This window comes from Dipteris shenzhenensis, chromosome 30, assembly GCF_047967505.1.
Source record: "Dipteris shenzhenensis isolate YYH24624 ecotype China chromosome 30, Dip_SZ_1.0, whole genome shotgun sequence".
NCBI lineage: Eukaryota > Viridiplantae > Streptophyta > Polypodiopsida > Gleicheniales > Dipteridaceae > Dipteris > Dipteris shenzhenensis.
Genome location: NC_141625.1, coordinates 44640559 through 44647841, shown reverse-complemented (window position 1 = coordinate 44647841; position 7283 = coordinate 44640559).

Sequence of the window (7283 nt, the reverse complement as noted above, 5' to 3'; positions counted from 1 at the left end):
GTGATTCTTTGGTGATCATCAAGATTGATATCATATCAAACATTGGACCCCAGCCCTTGGGACTGTTATTTCTTGGGGAAATTGGTACTTGTCCAAAATGGACACCATAACAACCTCAAATAGGGTGATGAGGGTTGGGTTAATCTTTAGGTGTTCTTCCTCCCCCTTCTCATCCGATCCTTCTATCATATTCATGGCCTTGGCTAATTGCAACCAAAGATGCATGTGAACCGATCGCTTGGCCACATGAGGGATAGCTTGACTTTCTTCTTACCTTTTTGAATAGTGTTTCGATCAGAATGCCAATCCTATTTTACCCATGCCTAGCAAAGCGAGGGCCTTCCCAACAACATGGTAGTAGGAACCACTGATATATTCCATCTAGAGTACCATAATTTCTGTGACAAATGCAAATGTAAGTTCTACCACTATAATAGAGACACTATGGAGTAGGCCCACTGAACCCGGTGCTGGTTGGCCACTGAACCCGGTGCTGGTTGGCCATTCCTATCGCGAATGGGGATGGCCCCCAACTGGAGAACCCAAGCTACCAACACATAGAATCAGACATTATGTTGACATCAAAACCTTCGTTGGACAAAATAGTAAGGATCTCGACTATCCTTGAACCCCTAATGTGATCACTACAATTTTTCTTCTGGCCCATTTGGGTGTAGCACGTGATGCACCATGTAAACTTGTAGAATTGCACTCGTAAGTCTTGCATCACAAAACTGTGGGAGCTTACCTTTACAAGGGATCATCCTTTGGGATTGGTATATTCAACTCAGCTAGAGCAAGGATTTGTTTTCACAGTTGTTGTTGCTGGCAAAAGGATGGAGCTAGATTGAGTAGTTTTTCTACTCACATGTTGATGTTGAGATCCTTCAATATGTTCCAAATATCTCTACCTCATCAGCTAATGAAGACTCCTTTACATTGGGTTTCACCACCATGAGCTGTAGGACGTCTTGCACATTGGGAGTTACCATTACCAATTGTGACATGTTTGGTGCATCGGGATTCACTATGACCAATTGCGGAATAGTTTATGCATTGAGATTTACTATCACTGATTGCAACCCACTCAAGTACCTACTGATCCTCAAATAATGCATCGAAATCCTTCATGGGGACATTTGGATATGGGCGAATGGGGGGCTATAGTTCCTCGACCAACCGGGACATCATGGCTCCAACTTCTTCTTAAACTTGCCAATCGTAAGGCAATTTGGGTTTGGGACCAGAATGACTTGCCCGGCAATGTGGGACATAGTGGGATATTTATCGCCCTTGTTATAGCACAGGCCTCGGTAGTAGCAACTTTTGTACTTGATCCTCGAGCTCATTAAGAGCTTCAATGTGCACAACATTTACCTGCGGAGATGTTGGAGGCGATACGCGCATCTGCACTTAAAGTTACTCCTTTTCTATTTGATGGCATTTAAACAATTCACACTCAGACTTGCGATGATTGGGAATGTTGTAGTAAAATCAAACAATTTGAAGAGGAGGACCGACATTCACATCCTGTTGTTGACAAGGGTGATAAGGACAGCCATCCATTTGGGGAGTTGGGGTAAGAGTTGCAATTGGAGTCGAGGTGATAGCCAATGTCTGAACTAGGGCACCCATCGCATGGAACTAAATGTAATTTTTCTTTCATCAACGGAATGAAAGATGGAAACACTTGATCTCTCAATCTCTCTCACAAGGAGGATGGTGCCTCAGCGGAAGGCAAAATCATGCTCTGATACCATGACAAAATATGAAGAGGGGAGAGGAGAAGAGTGGAGATGAGGAGAGAGGGCATAGCTAGAGAGCACACCACAAACGACTAACTGTACGCTAGATTTAGTTGAAATTGTAGAATATATACAAACCCTTTTAGGGTTTGGGTTAGAGCATCTAACCCTTCCTTTATAGCACTCTATTGGGTTAGTGCTATGCACATATGATCACATGATGTTGAGCATGGTTTCTCAACACATGGTCCACCATAAAATCCCATGTAACATTAGGTCTTTTTTGAAGATGTGTAGTGAGACATCATAGACCTGGATGTCATTACACAAAGCTTGAAGCTCATCCACCAATTGTGCTAGACACATATCCATGCTGTTATGCTTGCCTAGAAATATCAGGGCTAGCTTAAGATGTCCTTTCTTTTATCACTAGCCCCACCATAGAGGAATATTGTACTTTACAACTATTATTTGGTATGTGGACCAAGATCTAGATTGGTGTCCAAAGGGATTAACAACATCCATAGCCAATTCAAGTCATAAGTAACAAGGCTCATCTTTGAACTCTTGCCAATTGATCTTTATATGGCACCATGCTTTCCCATCTGTTGAGATTTGTAACATACCATCCCTTGAGCAATTTTGAGCATGCTAGTCCATACCATTGGGCCATTGAATTGCAACAAAACATGTATTTTAGCCTAGGTATACTAGGCATATATCACAACACTTTTTTGTTATCTTATCCCCTTGTGTATCTTGCCTATATCATAGTGCTCCACATTTCAGACAAACTATGACACGATCATGTGTATCCATGTAAAGAATACAATAACTAGGGTAAGCATGGAGGAAGTTGTAGTCCATACCCAATGCTGCAAGAACTTATTTTGCCTCTTACCTAGAGCAGACTAAGCTTCTATCTCATGAGCTAGTTTCCAACATAAATAAATGCAACACACAAATAGTGGTGCGCGCAATGCCCACCAACATTGGTATTCACTTAGTCATTCAAAATCCTTTACTAATGTCATTTTACAAATTAAGCTCAAATTTTCCATAGAGTAAGTTTTAAGGATGGCGTAACAAGCTTTAATTGACATGAAACTTTGCATGGAGGAGGATGAATGGGTGTTTCATGCATTGACATCCTCGGAGTGAATTTTTGCTCTCACTAACATATAATTTCTAAGTATTAAAAAGAAATTAATCATTGATATAACCATCAAAATAATCATCAACATTGTCCTAGAGAAGAGTCAATATAACCATCAATAAAATTGTTGAAATACTTTATAGGAAAAAAGATTGGCACTTGTATCAATGCATATTTCAACAATAGTTTCTTAAGAATAAAACTTAACTACCGTCATGTCACGGTGCTTTGTTTATTCGTCCCCCTTCTCCGATTTGTGCAATGAAAATACCTCCCTATCCCATTCTCTCACTAAACATCTTGTCCATCCTACCCACACTCAAGCTAGGTGAGGAGACTCAAGCATGGAGCCTTGCACTCTGTTCACACTCAAGTGATGTGGGGAGACTCAAGCATTCCCTATCCCACCCTCTCCCTAAACATCTTGTCCATCCTACCCACACTCAAGCTAGGTGAGGAGAGATTCAAGCATGGATTCTTGCACTCTGTTCACACTCAAACTAGGTGAGGAGACTCAAGCATGGAGTCTTGCACTCTATTCATATCAAGAAGTAAGTTTGGTTTGTCCTTTATCTCCTTCTCCCCTTCTTTCTCCCCCATTCTTCTTCTTCTTCTTTCTTCCTCCATTTTCCCCTCCTTCTTTCTCATCCATCTTCTCCACATCCCCCTTCTCCCCATCCCTTTGTCTCCCATCCCCTTCTCCTCATCCGCATCCCGTTCTCCTACCCTCTTCCTCCATTCCCCTTCTCCCCACCCCTCCTTGTCCCCATCCCCTTTCTCCTCATCCCTCTTCTCCCCATCCCTCATCTTTCATCCCCCCTATCCCCCACTCTTCCTTCTCCCTATCCCCCACTCTTCCTTCTCCCCATTCCCATCCCCATCTCGCTTCTTCTCATCCCCGTCCCCATCCTGCTTCTCCTCATCCCCCTTATCCTCATCCCCCTTCTCCCCATTCCCCATTCTCAATCCCCCTACTCGTCATCCCTCTTCCGTCGATCTCCCTTGTCCCCATTCCCTTGTCCCCATCCCTTAATCCCTCCCATCCCCCGATCCCCCTTCTTCCCATCCCTTCCATCCCCCGATCCCCTTCTTGTCATTGCTCTTAATTTCCCCTTTGTCCCATCCCTCCTAATTCCCCCAGCTCCCCATTTTCTGCATCCCCTTCTCTTTCCTCATTTTAGAATCCCTTTTCTCATTGGGATTGTGCCTTTTTTTTTGGGGTGCGCATATATTCTACATGGCATGTAGTGGGAATTCTAGTTGGAGTGATAGTGGAAAAAGTGACTTTTGCACAAGAGCACATCATGCTAGAGATGAAGCAAGACATTATGTGGCATGTGCTCTCAATTTTATATCACAACTGAGGCATTATAGGCATCGGGCACTAGGAGCTATCACTCCCATCATACAAGCACATCTTGTTCACATGGCTTAGGTGAGCTCTCACAATATGACGGTGCCCCATGTGATGATGATCTCTTTATTCAATATTCTATTGATGGTGATGGGGGCCTCATTATGGATGCAAATCAGAATGCCGTACTCTCACAAATGCAACAACCATGTTATACAAAATTCATAGAATTCATGATGGACTTCAGGTTACAACCAAAAGAAAAGAAGAATAATGTCCTCCAATGGTTTTATGAGAGTTTTCTATGCTTCCGCATATCACCTTTGGCTCGAGCTCACATATCACCTTTGGCTCGGGGTGGGTCCCAAACAAAATGGTGATTGTTTGAAATGTCAAAAGGAGGTGATTCAAAGGGGCACATGAGAGTCACATTTCATCAAGCTTGCTCATTGTCATAAGAATGACGAGAAGGAGGCAAGGGATGAAGTAAAGAAATTCCTTGACAAGCCCCAAGAACATCACAAAGCTATAAAAACTTGTACAGAAAAAGTAGGGCAATCCCACTTTGGATAGGGGGGCAAAGCTACATTTATGGTGTACTTTGTAAGTGTTATATTCCTTCTTGTTTCCTCTCTATCTTCTTTTTCTTACATATTTATCTCATGTATCTTACTATGTAATATTTCAAGTGTTTAGGACCCATGGTGATAGGTTGAGACTCCACCCTACTCAATATAAGAATGCATGCACCAATTGTACAACTGCTCTCCTCTAAAGATTAGTCTAAGAGGTTTCAGATTTCAGGGGGTATCTGAAACCTCTAAAGATTAGAGGTTTCAAATTTCAGGGGTATCATCTTTAATGAAAGAAAAATTCAAACCTTAAACTCAAACTTACCTTTGTGCAAGCATGGAAATTAAGAGAGCTTCTAAATACTGCCTTTTGTGTCTTCAATGTGTAAATCGTTGAGGCTGACCTAGGGGGGGCAGTGGTGATGATGAGATGAGTTGAAGGGGGACCCTTCCTATGTCCATCCTAATGGTGAGAGGATGATTCTGGCAAGAACTTAGAGGATGGGGGACATAATAGTGGTGACTGTAATGATAAGCAGCCAAAATGGATACTTAATGGAACCTTTTTTGTGTGTGTTAGAGTGTATAACTGTGGTAGGTTGGGTTGGCTTGTCTTCAAATATCACTTTGGAATGAATGTTTAACGATGAGCCTTTGAGTAATACTTGTATACACAAATACTTTTATATCCAGGTCTATATTGACGCTTTCATTCTTTTACCCAAAAAAAAATCTATGTTGTTTCCATCGATATAACTGTCGTAAATGATGTAAATGGTTACCATGAAAGTGTTAAAGAAATATAAAAAATGGCTCTAATATGAGCACATGGGAACCTTAGTGCCCATTCCCTCTCAAATAAGGTTTACATGCCATCTTAATATAGCAAATTACACTTTTGGCTTTCAAAGTATGATGTCGAATCAAATATTTTAGAATCTATTTGATGAGTAAATTGCGGCCATGCAGAATAGATAGAAAATGCTTGTAGTCAACAATGTATTATACTAGGTTTTAACAATGCTCATTCATATAGCCCAAAATCTAATTAAACACAACCCTTTAACAATTAAGCAACTAAAACAAAATTTGCATTAATTTTACATTGCTAGGCTATTAATATGTGTATATAGTTTGTAGTAGTACAATTTGCATACAATAGTTTATACCCAATTCAATGTAAAAACTAGGTCAACTTACATAGAAAAACCGTCGATTTGTTTTTCACATTCCCTTTGACAATTGTGTGAAGCACAACCATCATCGTCTGCTTAACCCGATTTCAATGAGGGATCTTGACTATCCCCCTTGTTGTTCCCCCCTATTAAAGCATCACTGCACTCGTTGATATGGCACATGGTACACATAATATGTGGACTACATTCAACTACGACCCGGTTCAGACAGGGTTGTAGCCATCCATACAGAAAGGGCGTGGATTGCTGTTTAAGAAGATGATTTTACTAAAGGATATGGCTTGATGGAAGGGAAGTTTGTTGGCACCTCCACCCCACCCAAGCATCGGTGAAGTGCCTCCTAACAAATATGAATGTTTGGTCACAATGACCAATAACCACGAAGAGGACCCACATCTCATTTGTGAAAAGAGTTTGGCAATAAATGCCCATATTTTCATGCCGCACATCACATATAGCGTTCGACCTCCCAAAAGACGCCTAGCCTAACAAAGGATTCACAAATATCCATTCGTGGTTTGGGAATAGGGGCGTACTTCCGCATGGTAGTCTTTAATAGGTCAGTTGTTGTCCCATTGTGGGAGGCATTCATCCAAGAATACTTTTAAAGCTTAACAAACACATCAAACAATGTCCACACTGTGTGAAGCAATGTCTTTCAAGGCAATTACACACTACCCAGCCCCTGCCCAAGCAAGAAAGGCATGGGCGGGGTGGGGTTTCCACATGAAATGGACAAAGTATGAATAAAATGTCTCGCATTTATTGCAAAAAGATGATGTAGCTTAGGCCAAAGATTTCTTGATTGGCTTCTGCGAGCACAAATCTTGATGTGAAAACGTTCTTGCTCGATGCCAGTCGATTGGAAATGCCCATGTGAGTGGCATTGGTGGGCAGACGTTCCCATGGGACATTGAGAAGCATGAATGCTCACTTTGGGATGAATCTGACAGAGCAAGAGAAAACCAGACTTTTGGATTGGTAAATGGGCAGCTAGCCCCGAAATGCTCATTTCAAGCATGGCGAGCAGGCTACAAACACGGGGAACTGCTAGCATTTTTGCTCATTTGTGACCTGTTTCCATGTAGGGGTGAATGCGACACCCCTGCTCCTCCTCAGTGCCACCGGTGGTGGCGATGGGTTGCACTACCGCCACTTGTCCTCTTGGTTCCCGCGCGCAAAATGGAGGTAGAGGCATCAATGCATTGTTACGCAGAGGTAGAGAGAAGACGTTTGCATGGGGTAAGGGTGAGAGTTGAT